Source organism: Apis mellifera, linkage group LG1 (assembly GCF_003254395.2).
Source record: "Apis mellifera strain DH4 linkage group LG1, Amel_HAv3.1, whole genome shotgun sequence".
Taxonomy (NCBI): domain Eukaryota; kingdom Metazoa; phylum Arthropoda; class Insecta; order Hymenoptera; family Apidae; genus Apis; species Apis mellifera.
The window spans coordinates 17229973-17257333 of NC_037638.1; the positions used below are offsets into that span (position 1 = coordinate 17229973).

The following is a 27361-nucleotide window of genomic DNA, read 5'->3' on the forward strand; positions in this document are numbered from 1 at the left end:
CCGCTAAACTACGTGTCGGAAAGGAAAAGGAGAGGAGGAGGGGGATGAATTCAAGCCCGAAGGCTTGGCCGAGTTTACAAATATGTGTTGCTGCTCGCTCGGTGTCGTGGCGGTTCCCCGGATCTTCCTGTAAACTTCGTTATTCCCTTTGCAACCTCCCCAACCAACCCCTGTTGCCAACCCTCTGCCGTGTCTCTCGGCGCCAACCCTCTTAGAAATTACGGAGGCGCATCGGTGATGCGCGTCGCAACAGGCGATGCTTGGTGGACGGTGTTTCTCGTTTGCAAACGAGGGGATGGCGAAAAGTGGGTCGTGTCAAAGGAAGCAAGGGGATTGGATTCGATGTGTTTAACGATGATTTAATAATAATAAAGGGGGGACGTGTGCTCATCTTTGCTGCGACGATGCTTGATCATACAGTTTTGCGATTGGGAATTAGATTCTCTCTTTTTTTTTTTTTTTTTCAAACGACTTGGGACTTTGGATATATTTGTCGATATTTTCAGGCGAATGGAAAGGGATGGGCGATTACAGGCGTTGAAATGTTGTTGGAAGTTTGCGATGCGTCGATACGAGAGATGGATGATAGGGATACTGGAGATCGGTCGATTGAATTTCAGTAAACTGTGCGTGTCGATTCTTGGATTGCCATCCCAGAGATTAATGATTGGGTATAAATACTGAACGTGGTATGACAGAATGTAAAAACGCGTGACTGAAAAGGATGTGCGTGAGCTTTGTTTGAAAATGGATTATTTTCGTACGATATTATTAATTATAAATATCAATTTATTCGTTTCAGGGAATAAAAGAAGTTTCGATAATATATCTTCGAAGAACCGTTTTCATTTAATCGTGAAATTGAATGAACAAAAGATTAGTAAAAATAATTAAAGGCATTTAAACGTACGTCAATTTGTGCGGATAAAAACAGATTCTAAAGACATCAGGTTGCTGACAAAATTGTCACGGTTCGAGTTAACGTGACTACTATCACCTTTGCACTCCTATCAGCAACAACCCGTTGAAATTTGCTAACTATTTCGTCGGCAGTATCGAGTGGGAAATTCGGAGATCCGTAAATTTCGATAGTACACTGCGTACTGGTAGTTCTCTCGTGAAATGCGACAGAATACGTAATGCAATTTCTCTAAGACGATTAACATAACTGCAGGCAACGTTCTCGTTTTGCCGATACCAAGTTGTATTTATACCAAGTTGTATAATACCGAGATCAAACAACGAGTAGAACGCACTTCGTATCGTATTATCGTAGAGATCGATAATTATCTCTAGCAAATTTATTTCATTAATTCGAATAATTAAAAATAAATTATTTTTGAATATTCTCATTTTTCGAGAATAATATTTCGAAACGTGTATTGTTCGTTGCAACGTGTTGCAATTTTTTTTTTTTTTTTATCAGGAATAAATTCTACCCGTTATCTTTTTTATCGAGCGAAAGTAAAGATTTTACGTGTATTTTGCTCCGACAATTTTATAGTATAGTAATCACGGGTATATTATTTGAAACGCGCGATTCATTAATAATTTCCAAATATAAAAATCATTGCAAATATTTGATCGCGGGAAATTATGATAATAAAAAAACAGAGATATTTCACGCATCGCTTGAAAACGTTATAGATATTATATCCCGAGTTTTCTTCGCATAATGTATAGAGGTCCGGGGGGTGTGTGGGCCAAACGTCGTTAAAATAAATTTAAATATAAAAGGTAAAGGGGAAGCGAGAAGACAAAGTATGTCCAGCAGACACTGACAATAACTGCGAATGAACTTTCTTGCTTCACGGTCCGAGTGTTCCTTCCTGGCTACATGGCACAGTCTTGCAGAGGCTGACCATCAAATTTTACGAGGCTGCTTTCTTCCTGGAGCAAGCCAAAGCTAGGAAAACTTATGCAAGCATGAAAGAGGAAACGCGGAATGGGTATAGTTTTCTATGGTTCAAACGTTGTAAAAATTTCTTTCGCCAGTTTTCTCAATGAAATTTGTTTATAAGTGTTTTCTTGTGTGCAACGATGAGATTGAATTTTCCTCAAGAATTCTTTCGTGACATTTATAAATTTTCAATATTTCGTATTCAGCTGGTTTCCACAAATTGTGAAAATTATTTTCTTTTATTTTATTATTATTGTGAAAATTTTGCGAGATTATATTTGAACGGCAAACACTTTATCTTTTCGTAATTCGAAGAAGAAATGTAACCATGTAATAATGGAAAGAAATAACAGTGGAAATGAAAATCGTATTTTCAAGTAAACCAGTAGTGCATTTCTGAGATGAAACAAGAGTTTCTCTAACTTTATTAGGTCATCTCGTTGTTTCATACGACAAGACAAACGGAAACTAATCCAACAAAAATTACGCTATCATAACGCAACCTATTAAAAACTTGAGAAATCCAATTTTCCATTACATTGTTACACAAACATATTTACTCAAACTCTCAAAATGGTATATTTCAAGGATTAAAATTCTCTGAATCCGTATAAATATTTTTCAACTCGTCACATTTTCAACTCCGTCGCTTTTAAAAATTAAAATTGAGATTAGATCCTTCGATCATTCGATTAGACGAGAGTGAAACGCTCTTAACTCTTACGTTTTTTCGATCCAAAGTAAACGTTTAGTAAAAGAAAAGAAAAAGGAAACGCATGCCACGTGACCATAGTGAATCTTTTCGTGCCAACGGAAACACTTAATCCTCCTGGCGAGGTCCTCTCGAGGAGGAACCGACAATAGCGTTTCCTGCGGCTGGCAAAAACGCGGCAAGGACAGCTCCGTTTCTACGGTAAAATATTTACGTTGTTAAAGGGGTGGTGCTCGTCGTATCCGTAGCTCTGGAAAAACGGGCTCCCCTATTATAGCCGTGATACCGAATTAAAATGCTAATTCTCGGCATTAATTTCCATCTATCACGGGCCAGCTTGTCCTCTCACGGCTAGTAATTTTAAATGTTTCCAGTTTTCGCGCCCCCTCTTTTGCATAAATCTATGGAAAAACGTTACGAGCGAATCCCCTCCCCTCCGCTATTTTCCACGATTTTTGCTCCCATTTTCCGCTCTCTTTAGGGAAAAGTTGGAAAGTTTCGTAAATAATTTGTAGTTGCTGCGATTTCGCAGCGATTTAACCGATTAAATTTGATTTGTAATTAAAAATATGTAAATGATAGGATACAAAAATTTAATCCGAAACAAACTGTTCATTCCCGAGTTTATATTAATAGTTTCTTTTTTTTAATAATATATTTTTTCGTATAAAGATTAAAGAAAAATAGAAAATAATATTGATATAATCATATAATCATGATAATCATATCAGTATTTGTTATTCTCTGGATAAAGAACGAGAAGATTTTTACATATTCAAATTTATTCAAACTATCACGTGCAAAAAAAAAAGGAATTTAGAAAAAGGAACCCGAGAAAAATGGTAAAGAATACTTGCTACCGGGATTTCAACCATTTTTCAAGCGAGAAGAAAAGTGGATAAGATTTAACCGTTGAATCTTAATCTTTCCACGCTTATGAATTAATACATTTTAAAACGATATAATTATTCCATACCACGCGCATCATCATCACGCGAATCAAGAATTCTTTTCAATTTCACGAAAAAAATATCCGAAATGAAAATCGCCCCGATCGAAATCGAAATTGAAATTGAAATTAAAAAAATTGTTAACAGAGTTGTTAGCAGTGTAAAAAATTAGAAGGGCAAAAATTGCAAATTCTTCGTGTATTAAAAATCTGCGCGAGCGGAATTTCGAAAGGCAATTTTTTTTTTTTTTTTTTTTGAAATATTTCACGTTGGAAGGTTGGCGAAAAAGGAAAATGCAAAACGGACACGGCTCTCTTCCTTTCCTCTCCCTGTCCAAAAATTTAGGTTACCCTTCTTTTGACGTATCCGCAGAATCGTGAAACGGGGAGGGGAGGGGGATTCCCGTGTTTTCATTCACTGGGGAGGATTTAACGGGTCATATAATGGCGGGATTTAGTTTTAAAAGTCTTGGATTAAGAACGGTGGAGAATGTAGTTCCCCGAGATTATCTCGCTATGTTTTTCGAGATAAGTGGTGGAAAACGCGTTCGTAATTCAAAGAGTACTGCCACAAAGGCCGTGTATTTACTTCCCTGTTGTCGGGTATACTTTCGTTTCGTTCTATTTTCCGCGATACTTTTGCTCGAAACATTATTTGTCCGAGCACACGGGAGAAATATAATAAATTCGCGGCGTCACGTCGTCGTAGAAATTGTAACGCGATAACTGATGCAAATGAAACAATCTTCCCGTATCGTTTAATAATTTATTTTTATTAAAATGAAAATATTACACGATTTCTCTCAAAGTGATGTCTATTCGTTTAATATTTTATCGATAGATTTTGATCGTTCTATAATTTCAAGGTAAATATTATTTTGCAAAAAGGAATTTCCAAATAATCAAATTTATTCAATACGTTTCTGATTGATTTATATCTTTTTGGCAACGAATAATTTCCAGGTTTTATCTCAAACTGAAATTTTTATTTGAATAAATTGTTCACTCCTTCATGAAGATTTATGAAATATTTATAACGTGTATCTGATATATTGAAACATTTATGAAATATTCAAAACTGTCATTATTATATATATATATAATAACTTGAAACGAAAAAAGGAGAAATTAAATAACAGTTCTGAATTATATCAGTCTTATAGTGCATCAAAGTAGATCTAAACGCAGTTATCTTTTAATTAAGAAAATATATATATATCTTTCATTATTCTCATCAGTGAATATGAATAATCGTAGCCGCGATATTTCGCGATATAATTACAGGAATAAAATTATTCCTGTAATTTCTCCCCCACCCTTCTTTTTTTTCCTTTTCTTTTCTTTTCCTCCCCCGTCAAATTATACGATCTATTATACTCAATCGCGAAATTCGTAATTTTTTTTTTTTACAATATCGTTATCCGACAAAGGGATAGGGAAAAATTCGAGAGATACGTAACTGGCATTTTAACGAATGCATTTCGTCATAACGAAACGAATTGGGAACGGGGCGAATCGATTCCTCCGGTTTCGAGAGACCGCGAATAAAATGAACGAAATGCCCGATTACGCTCTCTTTAAAGTGGCTCGCCACGGTGCATACATTTTAATGAAGGGCGGATGCCGGATTAGTTTCGTTTCCGGTGGGTGGCAATCGATTTTTTCCTCGTCCACCCTCACGCACCCTCGTACGCTCGCGTTAAAGCTAGTTGGAAGAGGGAAAAGGATGGAAAGAAGGAGGGAGAGAAAGAGAGAGAGAGAGATGTGTTTACAATGTAGCCACCTGTTGGATACAGAAACTTGTCGTTCTGCTGAAACTTTTTCCCTTAGAATCTTGTTGAGAAGATTAGGTCTTTTTTTTTTCCTTCTCGTGGAATTTTTTCGCATTCATCGATCATATATTCGCACGTTGCTCTATATAGAAGGAAAAAAGTTATTTAATTTAATTTTTGATAAATAATAATAATAATAATTTCATTCTTCTGTTCGATTAGAATTTATCTCGTCGCTCGTGTCACATCACGTTTATAGTTTTTCGCGTACGACATTTTTCTCCATATTCAAATGTTAATAACGAAGCGAGTAGAATTTTTTCCCCCCCATTTTGACGTTGCAAAATTATATCGATGTAATACGTTTTAACAGATATATGTTTATTTTTATTTAATTTATTCCAATTACGAGTCACGTTGATTGTAATCTCTTTCGCGAATAATTAAAATATTTCGCTTAATCGTTACCGAGTTGATCGTTCTTACGGTTCAGTCGTTCTTTGAAGCACGGCAGAAAGTTATAATCAAGAAGGAATTTCAGCAAACCTTCAATTGCTCGTTGAACCGTTCGCCCAATTAATAATTGCCAAGCACGGGAAGCACCGACTTTCGAGTACTTGGCGAAATAAGAGACGATGGAATGCCGTTACATAGACTCGAAATATTATATTATATTATGAAGATAATTATTCATCTCTAAATCATAATCTCTAATTTCCTTTTTTCTTTCTTTTTCTTTTTTCGAGATATTACATCCTAACGCGTTTTTCTTTTTTTTAAATTTAAAATTCAAATATATTCAACTCGAACGGGGTTCTTTTCCTTTTCGAATTTGTCTCGAACGCTCATATTTTCAGTTCGATGAATATTCCACACTCTAATCCCAGTTTTGAAATTAAATTAGAATTTCCAACTTGCACGGTCTGCTAAATCGATTACGCAGCTTGTCGCAAAGCCCCGGTGTAAACTACTAACAAAACATTAACCGCTGATAACAGTGGGCGAAAAATTCAAATCCCCTCGACGAAGGACTAGCCACACACACGCATACACATACACACACACTCACATTCAACCCCGCAACACGGGGAGTGCCGATCTAAATTAACGACATACTCGCGGTTATCTCATTCCGAATGAAAATTAATGAGGAGCAAGATTACTGGGATTAACCTGTTACAGTCATCAATTTAATGTTCTCATTCGGTTAGCGCTATGAATTACCTTGATGTGGATGCAGCTATCATTTTGTTAATCTCGAATAATAAATTATAAAAGTGAGAAGACAATTTTTTTTAACATCTTTTTATTAAATTATATTTTTAACAGAGTTTGTTTATAGTTTAATCTGGAAACGCTTGTTAAATTCTACTCTAGTTTCTAATGCGCCAGTTGAAACTATATTTGTGTCGATCTTTAATTTAGGAAATATTATAATTCGAAGATCGCTTCACATGTCCTCTATTTTTCACAGCAAGATCTACAAACTTAAAATAACGAGTTATATCTGATTGGTATTTGAAAGAAATTAAACTTTTCATACTTTACATATATTCATAAATAATTAACTTTCGTATTTTCCAGATACTCGAGCAGTAATAAATTTGAATATAACTCAAATTAACAAACGAGTCATCATCAAGATTGTAGTAATTCACGAGTGGAATTTTACAATAGAAATCCTTAGTTAGCCTCGATCGTGTTCTCCTTCAAGCGAAATCAAAATCCAATTACTAAATCGAGCAATATTTCGGGCCAAAAATTGTGTCAAACGTGTTTCGTGCCTTCTTTCATCCGACCCAATTGTATCCCATAGCAATCCTCGACGTGAATTCCCACCGCGACAGAGCCTCAAAACGCCTCCGACTCGCTATTTTATTCCTTTCTTATCCCGCGATAATTTTCGAACCACTTCGACCTCTCTCCCTCTCTTTCTCGTTCCAGCAATGTAATTAGCATTTTTATTACGCATACACGTCACGCCGCTCCTCGTCGTCGATGGCAGACAGCTCTATTCACCCTTCGACATCCAGTCAGGAGGAAAGTTTTAAATTACTTTGTTCGAATAGTCCGCGAAAGTTCGGGAATCGACCAGTTCGATCGAGTAACGCGGATTCTGCGGTTGCGAATAATTTTGGATTAATCGGCACGGCCAATCGCCTCGTTATATCCTCCGATTAATTCCGATTTGACGGGGAAAGCATGAAAAGGGGAGGAAAAAAAAAATCGTCTTTGCCTTCTTTGCAAGGAATTTTAGAAATCGTGAAAATGAATGGACTTTCGATAATTCGGGAATTTTAATCGGACGATTAATTTTTTTCTATTTTTTTTACAGAGGGAGAAATATTTTTATGTATCTCAGAAATTCGATTTGCAAAGATATATTGAAATATAAAATAATATATGAAGTTAATAAATTGTTATATAATTTTCCGAAATATTGGATTTGCAATTAGAAAGTATAAGAAGAAAATGTCTATCTTTGAATATCGATGACTATTCTCCACATGAAAAATAATTAATTCCGTTTATATGATAATAATATTTAACATAAAGTTTGTATGAAATTGATTTTTCTGTTTATAAGAAAAATGTTCAAATTCGAGCAAATTTAACACGAGTCACAATTTTATTCCAATATTTGAACGCGAAAATTCATATAGAAACTCGATTCATGGCTTGTCATCGCTGAAAGTGAATTAAAGAGAAGGGAGAGAGAGAGAGAGAGAGAGAATGAGAAGAAAAAAAACGCAGCGAGTGGAGTTTTTAACGTCAACGCTATTCTCCACGGAACTTTTAACTGCCCGTTAAACTATTTTCGTTTCTGACGATTTGTTTCTTTTCGCGGACAGCTTCTTTCTCGCTACGTGGGCGCGAGTAACGCTTTGCTCGAGAGAAAAATGAAAGGGCGGGGGGGTTGAAGTGTCGAAGCGAACACATCGCGGAGAAAGCGTACGGCTGAAACGGCGACGTCAAAAATACACTCGGATCTGAGTCATGAGCGACAAAATAAATCAAAGGAAACCCTCCCACCGTTTATTTTTACGAATATCCCATAGTTCCTTTCAGCGATTTTGTATTTAAAAATTGGTACGTAAAAATGGATTCTACAAAGCAACAAATGAAATAAATTTCATCATGGAATTTTTGATAAAACGTATTGTTTTGTTATCCCCGTTCGCTGTTCGTTAATCGTTTAATCTGACAGTTTGTACAAAGGATGATCGATTCACGTGCAAAGTAGTGTAAAATATCAAAGAATTGAGAAAATCGACAAAGTCAAAGGCAGAAACTGTTGTATTTATACTTTGAGCTTATAGCGAGATAATCGAAACCGAATTGTCCGTGTTTCGAGAAATTATTTATTTTTTTTTTCCATCGTTCGTTCATCCTCTCGCCACAAATTTATATTTCTACATCGTTCTATCGATATATTTCACAGTTATCCTACATCTCATTAATAATTCGTCTCGCACCTCTTCCACATTTCCACCCAATGCCAATCAACGATTATTAAAAGATCCTCTCGACTCTTCGCCATTCTCTCGTGATTTTTAGGTTAAAAAGGTTAAAAAGGATGTTGTTTAGGAGAGAGAGAAAAAAAGAGAGAGGAAGTTAGCGGAAATGGATCCGGTGGAAGCTCGTCGAAGAAGACGTTGACAAGCGGGAGAAACGAGTTCACGTTCATCGGAGGATGACAAGCTGGATCTGGCTCCCAGAACTCGTCGTTCGATACGACGAGAGGTTGCTTGGAAATTTTCGCCACTTGGGATTCCTGGTTTCTCGTTGTCGATCACAAAGATTACGCGTGACGTGCATCGAGAAACAGGCCCTGGGATCCGTGTAAATGTTGCAAACGTCGGCCGGGATGGAAATTTTCCCGACCCGTCCCGATTTCAACCGCGTCACGCGTGGAAATTACCCAACACACAGGCGGAATAATGGAATACGCGTATCTGGTTGGTTTTCATGAGTGTCTGGTAAAATTTATTTCGTTCGTTTCGATCCCAAAATTGCGGATTTTATCTGCGGTTCTTTCGCAAATTTCAATTGCGAAACGATATCTTCCTTCGCGTTTTCGATCCTCGGTTTTGCATTCAAAAATAAAATTTTTGAATTGGCTTTCTCTCTTCCAAATGAAGAATTATAGAAGTATCATTATCGTTAGCTATCGTGCGAGAGATTTTAACACTTTTATACACTGATTCTTTTCGCAGTGTATTCGATATATTCGTGATAAAAATCGAAATTCCTCGTGGCGGATATTGATTTTCAATAAGTAGAAAAAATGAAACGTAGAACGGCGAAAAATGAGACAAAATTTAAAGTGGTAGTGCATATCGACGATGACCTTTATATATATACTGGACACGTGTGTAAAAGAAAATATGAAAATCTTATTTCCATTTGTGATTTATTGGGAATTTTGAAAAAGTATTTTAATGGATGATATTAATCCACGAATTTCGAAGAAACATTTTATGAAAAACAGTTCTCTCATCGAAAAAATAAAATTGGTAGAAATTTTGAAGAGAAATCTCTCGATACGATCGAAAGAGTCGAAACATAAAATATTGCGTAAGGAATGTATAAATTTGCATATAAATGTATTTATAGAATCTTCTCTATTGCTCGTGTACGTTTTTAACATTTATTTGTATAATATAATTTCATCGTAGTAGGAAGAATTTCGAAAGAAATTTTTTTCTATTTAATCACAAAAAGAAAAAGGAATTCTTTTTGTGCATTTTAATTCTGAACTCGATTTTAAAATTAATTGGTAATTGGACGTTAATTAAGATAAGAAATACAGATATTCTTTTAAAATAGACACGCTCTTTGCAGGATATTTGACGTTACCGTCGTTGCTAATACATTTCAATTAAAAATTTTTCCATTTAGAATATCATTGTGCATAACTTGGAATATTCGTATAAAACTAGAAAAATTATTAATAAAAATATAATGATATTTTAAATTTATATTCTTTTCAATATTATTAAATTTCAATATTATCATCCTCACTTCAAATAATATTTATAATATCTACAGGATATTTAGTGGACCGAATTAATTCATGAAAATTCCCCGACAATATCCCTGCAGGGGATACGAACAAGGGATAAAACAAGCCCGAATACCGGCGATATTTTCAAGTATCCTGAACAAGAATTATTCATTATTCAACTTCCCATATGCGCGCGTAATCCAATTACGCGATAATTCGTTATTAACATATTCATTTTCATGTGCAATTCATCGTGCACGCGATTCCTTCCCACACTTTTAACGAAAACGGAAAACAGAATTTCCATCGGGTACGCGCCATCGAAACAACACCCCCACGGAATCATCACCCCCCCGCGCAGAAATGCGGTCCACGGTTAAAATAATCCTCGAGCGATTTCGAGCGCAAAACGTAAAAAGTAGGTTAATGCTACCCGCGGTTAAGCCGTCCCGCAGGTTCGAGACAAAGAGCAGGGAGGAGAGAAGAGGGAGAGGGGGATGGAAGAGGCGCTCGATGATACATAAAAATTGCCTCGATATCGCAGCGATTCACACTCTCGCGTGTATCGAACGAGGGGAATCATTGTTGTTGTTGCTTTGTATTTTATTTCCTCGGCCACCATCCCTCCTCCTCCATCCATTTTCCCGCGCTCCTTTTTAATTCCGCCTCTCCTCCGGCGAGCCGCGTTTATTAATTAGCAGCCGAGAGTTCCCCGGGGAGAGCGACACTTTTTTCTTCCACTTTTTTCTTCCGAATCTCGCGCGACGAATCTGCTGCTGATTCGCGAATTGACACACCTTTCCTTTGAGAATCGCGCTCCTCGACTCGAATTACACCTTCGAGGATTGACTGGCTGAAGGGAACGAAAGAGGATTCCTTTTTCTCGCTCGAAGAGTTGTGGTGCACGCAGAATGATTATTCCTTTTTTTGTTTTTTTGCAGGAAAGATTATACAGTACAGTTGGATGTTAAAATTTGTTGTTTGAAAATTTGAAATTTGATAGAGCAGAAGGAGAAAGATTGGGATTAGAAATATTAGAAAGTAATGTGGGAAGTTTAAAAATAAACGTTTAGCAGGGGTAGTTAATTCTGAGCAAGAAAATGTAATACTTGAATGGTTGATTTATGCGCACTTGAAAACGGAACTGGAATTTTCACCGGCACAGAAATAGATCTAAAGTCAGTAACGCACACAATTGATCCGCGTGTGCAAGCCATTCTGCATCTGGCAGTAATATCGCTCACTCGGTATACAGAGGTTGAAATTTCAAAACCGGATTCGCTATTACTGACATGGTGTAACGGCACGAATAAAATGATATACGACCGGGGAAAATATTTTACAATATAATTTAATTACTCCTCTACTCGCAGAAAACGAATAATTAATTCTCCGCTGCGAATAAAAAAAAAGGTATCCTCTGTAAAAATTTGCCTAAAGTAAAGCTTAAAAAAAAAAGAAGCATTCGTTCATTCCGCTCGATAGTAGGTTAATGTCACGTCATAAATACGGTTATATCGTGAAGGGTCATCCTTCATATTTTTTCGATAACGGTATCAAGGATGGCGCATTGAGCCATCGGGGAAAAAAAGGGGTGCACTGTTGAACAAACGATCTCTCCTCATCCAACGGGGGACAATGAGCTACGGGGCCACAATGATGGGCAAAGGCCGACGTGAATTGTATCGCGTTCGCGGTTTCGAAGCCTTCCTTTATGCCATCCCCCTTCATAGGCTTGCTCCTTCCTAGCAGAAACGCCATAATAATAGTGCAGAAGTTATCGAAATGTCCATGTCGTTTGCTCTTCGACTGTTATATTTACAGTTTGATCTCTGACTTCTCATTCGAAATCATGATGTCGGACACGAAACAAAAAATTGGAAGAATTGTTTAATTGACAAGTGATATTTTATAGATCGATGGATTTGAGAAGAGGTTATATATGGTGTAATATGATTATTGTGTAATTTTTTCCGTTTTTTGTCTTGTTAACGACAAGTTATTAACGAAAAATATTGGCCAATCGCGGAACAAGAGACGGTAGTGTTGGATATGTACCGCCAACGAGTCGTAGAATTTGAACGAACAAATCGAAGCAATAATATCTATCTATGTGATTGGCCAAGTAACTCGTTAACAAAACTGAAATGAAAATTTTTACGAAGTTTGAAATCATTTCAGGAATCATTAATTAAGCATTTTGTTCTTTTTGAAACGCGTTATCAATTACCATTCTTTTCAAACATCGCCAAAGATTTTACTGTTTTTTTAACTTATATCTTTATTATTTACAGACTTTTATATTCTTATTTTTCAAGGCTATAAACATTATACCATTTTTAAAGTCCGCTCGCGTTATCACATCCTGTTGTATCTTCGGAATTCGGATTGAAAAGCAAATTTGCTCTCTAGAATGAGGGAAGTGTGGCAAAGTCGAAGCATTTTAATGAGACCACAGGAAGAAGAGGCGCGATTGCGCAACGGGAAAATTCAATTAACCAAAACGGATTAAAATTGTTTTCAAAATACGCTCGTTCCGAATCCGCCCACGTTCCTATATATATTTAAACGATTCACATGCGCGACATAATCGGTAATATCGATTCGAAATACTCGTTATATCCTGATATAATATTCCATTGTTCGAATACAATTTTCAAATAAATTTCCACCAAAATAATTTGAAAATCTTGCACGCAGAGGCAAACAATTTTCGAATAATTCTTCGAAATTTATCCCATCTCCCCCGTAACTTTCCCTCGATATTTACGTACGAAGTTACTTCGATATTTTTGTTTCAAAACTTGGCCCACGAGCCACTTTAATCGTGGTTTAACCGTGTCTCGGGAAGTTAGCTCGGGGGAAACGCGGGCCTGCTGGACATAGGGAGATCCTTCCATCCGCGGAACTTGGCGCCGGTTCATATTTCTCCATCCCCCTTTCACGGATCAAAATTCCTATCCGCGACACTCGTGGATTTCCACTTCGAAATTAAACTTTCCAAACGTTGTTAAAAAATTCATCCGTCGACGCTGCAAGCGAATTTATAATCCTCGTGTTGCGCATTTTCCCCGAGAACAATAATTAATATAAGATGAACGTTTCGCGGGAGATATTCGACGTGACACGGAGGGGGAGGGGATGAAGCTTCGGTTCGTTCGTTTGCGAATACGCTTTCGGATAATAGCGGTAGAAAAATGACGCGATTTCCGCGAACGGGTGATGGTAATCTTCTCGCGGATCCTGTTGACCGTCGTTTTTACGCTTTGTTTGAAATTCTCGCGATGTTTTTCAACGGAAAATTCTCGGCAAACTCGTTGTTGTTGCTACACCTTTGTTTGATTTCGCGAGTTATAAGTTTAGATAAAATCTAACTAGGATGAATAAGGTTTTTTTCAAGCCCCATGGTTTTGGATATATATATATAAATACGGAATAATTCTAAAAAATAGGACGCACCTTTGATGACATATTGCGAGCAAAGCATGAGATTTACTTGTTTAGATTGAAATTTATAGCGTGACGTTTGGAATTTTGTTATTTTTAAGTTTCAGAAAAAACTTTTATCATATTTTATAATATATATTTTTTCGCAGAGACGATCATTCGTTCAGACGTTCGTTACAGAAATATGAAAGGTAAAATTATAAAAATATGATGTGAGATATTATGTAATAATAGAAGAGAAGATAAAAAATATATTTGAAAACACGTGTGCGAAAGATAATTGAATGAATTAAATGAACATCGAATTGAAACTCTTTATTTCTTCGAGTATAAATATTACACGTATTCTTTCTGATAACCGAAATCACTCTAATTATACGAATAAAAGTTCTTAACATCCATCAACATCCTTACGAAGAAACGGCACTCGAAACTCTTTACATTTATACTTTTTCATCGCGACGATTGCTTTCATTCCGCGGAAGCATGTCTTTCGTTTCAATTACATTCGCGCCTTCGAATCCGTTTCAACGGCGTATCGCAAAAAAACTGAACAAATTTCGTCGAAAAAGAAGAGAAAAGGAGGAGGAGAGGAAAAAGGATGGATTAACAAAAGGAATGGAGGCGACGTGGTTCGCGCCAGTTTCATTGCACAAAGACTTCTCACGGCTAAGTATTTCACGACGACGCGTGGAAAAAAAAATCGTAACTATATTCGTGGACAGTGGGAGAATAGATAGAGATGGGAACAGGGGAGAAGAAGAAAAGGGGAGGGGAAAAGAGAGATATATGTGCGATATACATGTGTGATAGAACAATGAATCGTCATGGACGTGGAGAACGATGGAGGTAAAAGCAGAGCTCGAATCACGTATCTACGCGGTATATGAAAGTTTTTCCGTATCGCGGCACGTCTCTTAATTTGCGGACATTCATAGTGTCCTTTTTTTTAATGGAAAGGGGAGAGCGAACGCGTGAATAGAGATGGGCGCAACCAAGTTAATGCACTTATAAAGGCGAAAGAAACGAACGCGGATAATAAAAGAGTCACGGGATCGGGATTCTCTCGAAGAGAATAGCCAAACGTGGTAGGAATGAATGAAAATTGTGCACCATCGTTCCTTGTGTTTGTTCGATCCGTTTTCAGTTTCTTCCTCCGGATGAAAATTAATCTAAAAAGAAGTTAGAAGTTCTATTTTTTTTTTCTACGAATTACGAGTTAAAAGTTTTATAAGTTAAAATAAAAGTATAAATATTAAAAAAATTAATATGCATATACACGTTTTTATTTTCGTATAGTTTTTCACGTAATTTCATGAAATGTATAACATTCTTTGAATAATAAAAAACGAAAGGGGGGATAATACATATATATTATTTCCCATGGGGAATTTTTTTTCGATTTTAAATGTCTTGCAAAATATAACATTATAATTTTCCAGTTACGTGAGTGGAAAATATATAAATTCATTTTGGATTCGTCTTTCCAGATAATAGAATAATTTACCTGAAAGTATTCCCTTGAATATCGCACATATTTTACGAAAAATAAGGAAGGAGGAATCTCGTGTTTCACGTTAGAATGAATTAAAATACACGATATTATGTTTTCACTATGATGAACTATCACGTTCATAAAATAACGATGATTTAATTAAACTCAAGCTGAATTTATTCTATCGTTAAAATATATAATTTGTTATCATTAGCAAGTCTAAGTATTAAATATATATTTTCATTTCCTTTTACTCTAAAGGAATTTGAATGTTAAAAATTTGCAAGAATCCTTTTGAATAATTATTATTATTATTGAATAATTATTCTCTTTCAAAAAATATTTTTATTAATGCAATCTAATTTATTTTTTTTACAGATACTTCTATTTATTATTCAAATATTTAATTCGTAAATCTTCGAGCAAAAAGACTGATCTACTCTCGTTGAATATAAAGTACGAAATATATTTTCATGGAAATACTGTCCTTGATGCTTAATTTAAGAAACACAATACTCGTGTCATTTAATTATATTCAAAATTCGATGTAACACATGGTTTCATAGAGTAAAAAAAGAAAAGAAAAAAAGATGTATTTCCTTACACGAAATTTGATACATCCATGATAAAAATTAATTTGTTTCACGAGATCAATTTCCGAGAACACTGTACACCATTCTCTCTTTTTTTTGTCGCACTTCTCGAACTCTAGACGCTTCTGATAGGCTTCGAGCCATTCTTTCTCGATGAACAGGGCCTGGTTCGAAGAAGTGTGAAAAGAATGATGAATAGGGGAATTATCAGTGAAGCAAAAGTTACCGAGTCAGTTCTAGGTGTGCTGAGTTATGGATACTCGAATAGCATTATTAAAAGCCATTATTCAGAACGCATGTTATCGAGATTTTATCGGAAATTACTTCTTTGAAATTATTTCTATTCAATACCCGTCTGATCGTGTAATTTTATATCGAAATAATTGTCCTTGGACGCGAATCGATTTAAATGAAATAAGGATAAAAAAATAATAATTTCAAATTGTGAAACAATATTTATTTTTGAAGGAACATTGGGAATTGGGAACGTTAAAATCGGATAAAATGATGTGTTACTTAAATATTTATGTAATATTTATATTATTCAAATATTTTATTAAGCAAAATCTGATCGTCCCAGTATTTATTCTATTTATTTATTTTATAATGGAAATATTGTGTATTAAAGCTTATATAAATAAATATCATTCAGATATTCAATTTAATTTTATAGGACGGTGTTATTTTATAATTAAATGAAATATAAATATATCAACCGGAGAAATATTCGATAAAAATATTATACTTCATTGACGATACAATCGTAAAATAATACTTATAATTTGTAATTATTTGCTTCTGTTGTGATTGCAAATCCATTACATTTTTCATTAATTGAAAATCGTCGAGTTCGTATGAAAAAGTTTTTCTTTTTTTTTCATTTCTTTCATATTTTTTTAAATTGATCAATTTTTTAAATGAATCACAAGAATACTTTGATTACGAAATAAAATCAGTTATAAATTATATTTTTCAACAAACTATCTTAAAAATTATCTTAATTAAATAAATTACGCTATCAATCCACTATTGGTTCTAACGAACCACAATCAACCACAAAGATATTTCTGTTATCCACTATATATGTCCACAAAATCAAAAAAGTTTGCCATTTAACCTGTCGCATCTAATAGCTATTATTGTTCATCCCTGCCCTGATGTTCGCAAGCCGAGGAAACTTACCCTCGTGTGATTAAAGACAACAATTTCAGTTTTAGCGTGAAACTGGAAGATATTGAATCCGCCAAGAAGCCGTCGCCATCTTCCATGACAAAGCTCGATGAAGGTAATACATTTACCAGTGTATATTCCTTTATGATAGCTTCGCTAAGCCACGGATATCTTTCATTTCCTTTGTACCAATAACACGTTGGGATCGATTCCGCGCGAAGAATAAAAATCGACACTGAGATATTTATGGACAGAGATATCGAGAATTGGTTCCTATTTCTTCATAACATGAAATTCCTTTCCCACAAAGACGATTAATAATTGATCGATTTATTATTAGATTGGTTCTTAAAGTAGCTGAAACGTGTTGAAATATTCCAATTAATAAACCGAAAGAAAAAGTTATATTAAATATAAAAACATAAGATAAATATTCTTATATACTTTATATCAAAATATTAACATGAGATTTTAACTTTTCATATAAAAAAAAAGGTGACAAGGAATTAAAAATTTGTCATCAAAACTGACTCGAGAGATAGAGGAAGTCATGCCATTGAAGTGGCTTTTTGGTTGATCCCGATATCTCAATCGGTTGCTGAGATATAAAGACTTAAAGTATCCATATTAGCACGGCGTAAAAATTATGAATAGAGGCTCGCGACACTGACCTACATTTTTTCTTAGAAATGCGCACTGTTTTTCCAGGAATCGCGTCTGTCGCTTGTCTGGACTTTGAGATAGGTCAGTGAGACAAGGTGCGAGCGAGAGATCCGAATAAGCGACAAGGACGAAGATAATAAACGGTTCAAAATTACCTTTTTCTTTACACGATGATATCTCGGCAACCGGAAGTCGTATCGAGATAAATCAAAAAGCGTTTTAAAGGGCAAGGTTCAGCGTTTCTAATGATCGTTCATTGATTGATTGGAAGTCATTACTTACAGAGTTATAACGATTTAAAGTTTTCCTAATTTTAATAGAATTTGATCGAATTTTAAGCCAAATTACGTAACAGATATGTTTATTTCTGGAAAAATATTATAAAAATTTCACTGTGTTACCATGTTGAAGATGTTTAATCAATTTAAAAATTTTATCTTAAGCTTTTGAAATCTATAAAAATTATATATCGTAAAAGATATTACATATACCTACTTCTTAATTGCAAATTAGCACTGCGCATTCAGTTTTCGAGTCAATTTCAACTGCATAAACATCAAATACATTTCCATATCCTCTCTCTTCGTCCATCATAAAACTCAAATATGTACATACAACCCGTATACTGTATGCCTACCCTGTTATAACATACTCCTTGCATATCATCCCACTAAATCAAGAACAAACACTCCTTAGAGAAACTGGCCCGATTCGACAGCACCTAAATAATCCAACTTTCTATCTAACTTCTTAGATACAAGTAAAATTAATTTACGGCAAATTGTTGGATTAAAATTTACGAGAATTCTTATTAAGAGGAACCTAAGAAAAATATCAAGAATGCGAAACGATGATAATCTCATTGATATCCTCGTCCTTCGTTCACGAAGAACGAAATCACGGTTCGTGGAGTGAATCGTTCGATTCTGCCAAGACTTGGGGATGTCACAGGTGAGTTTTATGGTGTCGATCGGGAATGGAAATTCGCTATACCGATTGTTGGACGAGGGTAACGGTCGTAAAACGCGCCCTATGCTTGCCGCAGAATCGACCTCCGAAATATTGCCTTCGGATGCAGGTCGAGGCAAGAGGTTGGGCAAGATCAACAATCGGGGATGAAATAGCCTGCAGAAATTATTCAGGACCCCGTGGTTTACTGTTTGCCTTGAATACGCCGATTTAGAGGTTTCGTTAGATTGACGAAAAGCTTACAAGAGAGGAATTTCTTGATTGTGAAACGATTGTTGCTAATTAATGCAATTGTATAATGGAATTGTTCGAGAATTAGGCTTTCAGAAAGTATATTTCTGTATATTGCAACAAAATGTTCGTGGAAAAATTTTATTAATTTTGAATTGTAATTGATTTTACGAATTGAAATGATATTTGAAAGATAATAAACACAGCTTGAACAGATTTAATCATTGTTAAAAATTTCTATTGCGAATTTGTGGAAATTTTATGGAGTTTCTTAATACTCTTAACACGACACACTTTTAGATATCTGTTTATAAATATTTTAATCTGCGTAGTGTTATAGGTGATGATTCGTTGAAACGAATACAAGATATTATTACTACTTCGTGGTATTATTTCCAAATAAACTTTAACGTAAATAGTACGCAGTATCGTGAAGATTCATTGCGTGGAATGTTCACGTACGATTTCAACGATGGATAAATTAAATTAAAACTTATCATCCGGTTTAATTAAAACAAGGATAATTCGGACAGTCCCTATGCGTCTCGTACAAACCATTGGGAATATGCATATTTCGATTCCGTTTGAGTTTAACGTGCCTATTTTGCGTATCAATTACAAGTTCGTGATGAATTTTACGATAGTTGACAAGGTTTTATCACAAACGTTTAATTGAAAAATCAAGAGAAATGTTTGAAATGATTCTTTGCACAGAATCCTTTGGGGCCTGATTACAATTCTGATAAGTATGTAATTTTCTATACATAAATAACAAAACAACCTGGCTGAAAATTATCGAATATTGTTTTTTCTTTTTCATAATATTACAAGATTATTCATTAATTCATAAATTGTATGCAAGTGAATGTGTTCCAGAGAATATATGAAAGAGGAATGCATATATCAGACGTCTCTCATAACAGAGAAAATAAAATTTCATTCATAATAATGTTTTCCATAACATTATTAATTATATTGTTCCGCTGCAATACAATATTTTCCCCTCAAATTTCTTTGATTAATACATAATTATAATTGGACTTTGCAAAATGGCATTTTAAAAGCATCTTCAAATCTAATTTTTCAAAAAATTTCCCCCAAACAATTTCCTTTATGAAACTGAAATTACTCACACGGAAATATATCACGTAAGTTCGTTTCACACGTTTATATTTCCCTATGTTCATCGCTCCATCACCATTTTCCACCTAAAATTATTTCTCGTTCCTCCTCTGTAACAGACTTCAAGCCAATTACGAGATTAAATGGGCAAGCGAACGAAGGAAGATGGATAGATAGCGGAAATAACGGCGAGGGAGAGGCGATGTAAATTTTCAAGTTTTTGATCTCGAATTCTACCCGGTTTTTTGTTCGACGCATCGAGCTGTGGCCGTAAACTTCAAACGTGGCCAGAGACACGGTTAACAAGGCAAACAGCCTAGCTGAAAGCCTTTCGATTCATGTGTAAAAAAAAAAAAAAAAGAAAAAAGAAAAAAGAAAAAAGAATGCAAAACGGGATGTTGTTTCATTAGAGCGCATACACGGTGTCTTTGTTTACATACATACGTGAACACGGGATAAGCCGTGAAACGAAGACAAAGCGGCTTATCGCGTATCTACCGATCATGATAACTAACGTGATGCCTTCCAAAAAAGAACGGGGGCGGTGAATCAAAGTCATCCTGCGCAACAAGTATCACAGCTTCCACAGCTTTGATGAAAATCACGCGAAACGAAGGATAGATATATTTTATAGTATTTTTAAGAAGTGATTGCGCGAATATTTGTATTTTATTACGAGTGTATCTTTAATATTTAGGAAAATTCGTGAAACGTGTTCGTCATTAATATTGTTCATCTTGTTTGGCAATCGATTCGCCAGAGATTATTTCGATAATTTCATTTGTGTATTTAATTAATAATGCAATTAATTGTTATTTAATAATTGTATAAACTGCTTGTGTGAGCAAATAGAAACGTTTATTAAACGTAATTAAATCAAGATTAAATATCATTTTTAATGATATTTCGTTCAAGATCTTGTATTGATTTAAAATTAATGAAAACTTAGAGGATTTCATTTATCAAATAATATTAATTGAACATGTTTAATGAAAGAAACTTTTAAATGTTTAATTTTGGGGAAGAATTTAGTATGTATTATCCAAATACATTGGCACGAACCATTGTGAATAAAATAACTACATAATTTTCGACCAATGATATTGTTAATTATTCGCTGCAATTTGTTTGAAATGATTATTCGTTTTCAGATATGCTAATTTTGTAATCGAGAATATTATTACATGTATAAATGGTCAATTATCTCATTCAAAACAATCCAGAATATTGAAATTAACAATTTCAATTGATGGTAAAGAATATTTCTTCCTTTGCCATCCACGATTAATAATAATTCTCCAATTTATACGATTTTAATATCAAATATTACACAATATACAAAAAAAAATCTGCAATACTTTCAATTCCCAAAATCATTCGATTTTTCCTTCGTTCATTAAAATTATTTTTCCAGTAAAATCCGTTCGTTTCGAATCGTAAGCCATAAAAAATAAACAGGACAACGAGAAAAATAATTAATAGGAATGCTTGCTTTTACTTTCGCATTAGATTTTATTATTATTAATCGATTTTGAACGGAATGATTTCTAAAATTAGAAAATGTTATCATCGCGCCTTCACGCGATAACGCGCACGACATTTGTTAATTTCGTTTGTATTATAATGGATCTATTTACGATTATTATAAGCGTACTGTTACAATACCACGTTGTATGAGACGTAACATAAGCCGCGGAAATATATTGGGTAGATTTTAAAACCTTCGCTTGGAAATTCATGTTCATTAAAGCCATGGCAAAATGGGGATCGAACGTGTTTGAATGGCCCCGGGTTAATTTAGGACATTAATCCAGAACAAGTATTCCCAGTTGTAATAATGTGATGAATTGCCCACGATTTAGATGAAATGAAACAATAGGTTCGCGTTGAATATGTAATTACACGATTAACAAGCTGAATGTCGATATTCGAATGATAGAAATGATAGAAATTTATAGAGAAAGAAATAGATGTATTGTGCTTTGCCTTTAATTATAACATGATTAGATAATCCTGTAAGAACATGTGTTAATGGTAAGAATAAACAGGAAGAATTGAATTTTGTTAAAGGAAAATGATTTAATCGGATAAGTTATATTTAATGAATATTTTTTTTTTTTTACAATAGGAAGAATGATTGTTCGAACCACAGAGGCTTAATCTCGTTCGTTCGTTTGTCTCTGTCGAGGCAGGAAATGATATTTCGAATGAATTTCACAGATGACCATCGATACATATGCTGCGCCGTTACGTAGAAGACACTGACAAATGATGTTCGATACGAGAGATGGACGATGACTGTGTCAATCAACGTCGAGGATGCCTATTACGATGCCAAAACGACAGGATTTTTTTCTCGTTTGTACAAATGTAAAACACGTTCCATTACATTAACAGAATCTATTTAACTTCCTTCTGTCCTGAAATATATTTGACGCATGCGAAATAAATTAAAATTGAAATGCGTCGATAGTCAATTATTTCGCAATTACTATTAGCAGTGCAAAAAATTGAATATAGAATTTTCTCTCGAGCAAAAGAAAAAAATACCACCCATATTGATTATATGACATCATATATGATATCATAAAAATGTCAAATTATTCCAGAAATTAAATTTCTTCTCAAAAATAATTTATGCATCCCGCATAACATATGAAATTTAACGGAGATTACAATTGCACGACGTTTCATTAATACGTGGAACGGATTTCCAATTCGTTAAATTATCGACAAAATGGAATATTTTCGAGAAAAATGATGTACAGATCGCGCGTAAAGTTTCGCTACAATTGTGTTGCATTAATCCAGTGGAGGAAAGGACATTCGCTATTCATTAAATTATTCGCTTTGATACAACGATCACTGGCAGGAGTTTCATTCTCGGGGGAGATAAGATGCACGCTCGCCGGTGAATCCGCGTTGCTCTCTCTGAATTAGTTGCACCGAATCCCTGTTTTTCGAAATGTCGCGAAAACGTGACTGCCTGGTTCATTGATGAATATGGAAAGTAACCTGGAGAATGAATTAATTATGATTCGATTATCTTGAGCGAACGAAACCGGAACAGTTATTAATCTCCTGAAATATGATGCATGGAAAAAGGTTAATTTTGTTCTATCATTTTAGACAATCAAGAACAAGATATAAAAGTATGAAATTATTTTATCATATCGTAATACAAGAGGCTGAGAATCATAGTGATATAAATCAGATAAAAATTATTATTATTATATTTAAGAAGAGAATTTATTTTTTGCATTTTTATATTCCCTGTTTAATTTATAATTAATATATTGAAGTATTAAATAACTTGAGATAATGAATGAAATTATAGCACAGTTCCATCATACTTAGACTTCTATGATTCTCAATCCTTTGAACATCAAGATACAATATTAAAGATATGGTAAGTATCTGTAAGTAAGTATTACAAGAGACATAATTATCTACAAATAACTCGATACTTTATTTTAAATTCTTCTTTGCCCAATAATTCCATCTGGAATCACATTTCATCGATTCATAATCCGATATTCATTTCTTCTTTTCCATGAATTCCAACAAACTTCGTTCTTCTCGGAGAGGAAAAAGAATTGACGCGAGAAATCCGCGACGAGTCATCGGTGTTCCGCGATGAAAGGAAACGCTGCCAATAATCTGCTTTGTAAATCAACCGCGATATACACGAGCGTGGCAGGGACGATTCCCATGTAGATCCACGCCTGGAAAACATGAATAATGCAGCCAGCTCGTGAAAGTCTTCGGGGTAATCGTCCTGAAACGGTTTCCGCTTGTAATCGGAATCTCTTCTCCTCGAGACACAGAATTGATGGATACAGTTTAAAGATCGCACGAGGAAACATCGTATCTTTCCATACTTTTCTTTCCAAAAATCGATAAATGGTTGGATGAAGGATTAGACAGAGAGACAGAAAGAGAAAAAGATAAAACGTATCCTCGAAACTGACAATCGGATGTTGACCACGATAAACGAATAAATCGCAAATGAATATTTGTTTGGAAAGTTCCTGGGGGATATTTGTGGAAAGTGAGTGCTTCGATTGATGAATCAGAGTTTTATTGGAAGGCATTCATCGCTCGGAAAAATGTTCAGCGATCGGATGGTTTCCAAACGAATGTAAACATGTGACGACGATCCACGGAATATTTGTAATGGAATGGAAGTTTTCTTGTTCGTTTGACGAAGAAAAATAAAATTGATATTATTATCAAATATTTAAGATGTTGTAATAGATGTTGTGTTAAGAGTTATCCATTTAATTATCATAAGAAATAGCTATTTTTGAGGAATACGTCATTTTTTTGGAATAGACATTTGAATTCTGGATTATGGATGGAACTTTATTCTATTAATTTTTCCTTGCAATGTTATATCGTAATTATAATTTGTTTATAACATTCAATTATCACAGATAATAAAATTAACGTTAGAAGAAAAATATGTATTTCTATAACAATTTTACTTATTATCACTGTTGTTTTCTGAAAATTGATCCAATTCGAAGGACTGAAGCATTGCACAACAACGTGACGGATTCGAATTACAAAACAGCATGTCTCGTACAATTTGAGACGTTCTCAGAGTGTAATTTCATTAGACAACGGCCAACTAACCGCGTCAAAGGAAACGGTTAACCCGAATTCTGGAATTGGAAAATGTGGTCGGTTCTCGCGTAATCGAGTAGATTCGATTGAAATTCGGTGTAACTTACTGCCGCTGCAACCGATAAATGCACGCAGAATGCGACCACTTGGAGGTTGCGATCCGATAAATCATGGAAAATCAGTGAAAGACTTTCATTTTAATCGGACGAATGCCAATGAATAATGCTTGTGCGTTTAATCGATGAGTAATTCGAAAATTCGACATTTGTCTCTCAAATATCATTTCAACTATATAAAAATAGAATTTTATCCAATATAATAAAAGCACTATTCTGGAATAAATATTCGAGAATATATATTTTATGGTTTAATTAATAAATTTTCGATTTTTCTAATTTTTCTTTTTCTCTAATTTTAAGATAATTTAAAATTCTGATATTAATTCACAGATAATTATTTCATCGATTTATATTTTTATAGATTAATAATAGTGATAAAATAAAAAAAATATAGAAAAAATTGAAACGAAACGTGTTTATTAAATTAATAAAAATCAAAGGACTTGAAGATATTGAATATTTTATACCATGCACAATATTTAAAAAAAAATATATAAAAATATAAAAAAGAGAAAATATGTGTATACATTGAGCACGAAATATTCGAATAAATATTCAATAATTAAAAGAGAAAAGTTGACTGGAATGCATGTACAAAAAGTGCTCGTATAATTTTGTATCTCTATATGTAGGATAAGCTTATCCACTTTACTTATTAATTTATGGAGCAACGAAGTTATTGCAATTTATTCATTATAATCGTCAAAAATAGGCCACGACTAACAACGTAAATCGGATGAGCATTTTCTGATTCCATTAAACAGATATGAATTTATTCCATGAAGAAACATAAACACATTTCGCAGTAATAATACTTCAGATAGAAAGTATGTATCGAGATTTAAATATTTTTACAGTCGAATTTCAAACAATTTTTTTTCTTTTAAATATCTTTTCATGAATGTTAGAAAAAAGTTTTAATAATATTTTATTTTTTCAGATCACCAATGAATTACAATTTAACCTTACAATAATAACCTTTTTAATTTTATAGGTATTAATAAAAAGAAGAAAATTGCTTCCTTTAAATATTTTTCCCAGTCAATTGAACGACTATAACGGGTATTATTTCGATATTTAAAAAAGAAAAGGCAATCCATTCATTACTTCTACTCATTCAAATGCAGATTAATCGCTTTGACGCGCAGGAATCCTTCTCTATATTCGGGTATCCCCTTAAAAAAGATAATAGGTACCGAATATTCGAGTGAAAAAATTGCTTTCAGAAAATCACGGGCAAGGTTGTCCGGCCGGTTCTGTGTCAGCAGAATCGATATACCTCAGTCAACGCGGGGCCGATACAAAATCGTGGGCGGGAAAAAGATGAGGCGGATGAGAGACATGGGCGGATTTGCATGTCGATGGAAAATCGATTCAAGCGAAAAACCGATGGCCAACCGGCAACATCCATTATGGCCGCCGCAAAATAAACAACGCATTCCGCCGTGATGAACTCGTTTGTCTAATCAGAATCCGGCTGTCAACCGATTCGACGACCGATTGATATTCTTTTTTCCCCCTTTTCGTGTCCACTTTGATGGAGGAACAATCACGGACTTTGCGATTAAATACGGTGGGAATGATTGGAGTGGGGAAAAAAAAAAGAAAAAAGAGAAACACGAGTTCCGTACACGAGACCTGTGCACGTTCGCCGTGAGAAGTCACGGAAATATTGATCTTCTTTTGGGGATATATTTATCATTGGTCGTTTGAAAAAGATATTAAAGTCGTCGAAAGGAAAGAAAACGGGGAGAGGTTAGATTGTTCTACATATACACTGTAATTTCATAAAGATATGATCAATTTCCGGAGAATCCAATATATAACCAATATAAAATAAAATTTTTATTAATATGAAACTAATATATAATACAATATTAATACGAAACTGATATTAACTTTTCATTTTCAACCAATATAAAACTTTTTGATAATAATAGAATTAAAATACAATAATTTCAAAATTTATAAAATATTATTGCTCCACGAAACTCTGTATGTAGGAAAATACATGGAAAGCTAAACCATCGAATCGTATCAAATATTGACGAAAATATTAATCACGGAACGAGGCAATTTTCGATATCGAACCGGATGAAATATTATTTTTGCAAGAATGTTGTCACGACTTGTTAACGGAATCGATTGTGGGAGGATCCATCCATTTCCGGTGTAACGAGTTCCATAGCATCCGAAAATGCGATCGGACAAATCTGACGGAAAATATTATGCAAATATGTTTAAACAGACCGTCATTTATATAGATACGAAATTGGATTCAAACAGATTTCGATGAATTTGAAATTTTTATAAGAAACGATTTTGACTATAAATATCCGCAAAAAAGCTCGGTCCTTGAGTTCGATATCGATTTTCGATCGAGTAAATTTTTTTTTGCAAAAGAAAAATGCCGATTTTTTACGATCATGCATGATTCTCTATTTTTTTCCCCCCTCTGTGACCGTATTCGAAGAAATGATACGTGTTCTCGATTTATGGCGACAATAAAAAAAAGGCTGATTCGGTGGGAGAGGCATCTTTTACCAATTCTTCCTTTTCTTCGTCTTTCCATCATCCCCTTT

The 27361-nt window shown here is 34.4% G+C and overlaps 1 long non-coding RNA gene across 2 annotated transcripts in view; it reads left to right on the plus strand.

Annotated features, from left to right (window-relative positions):
- The window catches only part of LOC102654698, an 88696-nt gene that overhangs the window by 55155 nt on the left and 6180 nt on the right, over positions 1–27361 (plus strand). The window contains exon 2 of one of the 2 annotated variants that reach the window (XR_412113.3): positions 17088–17161. The exons of the other annotated variant lie outside the window; for it this stretch is intronic. This is a non-coding gene — a long non-coding RNA (uncharacterized LOC102654698). The remainder of the gene's footprint in view (positions 1–17087; positions 17162–27361) is intronic. 2 annotated transcript variants of the gene reach the window in all.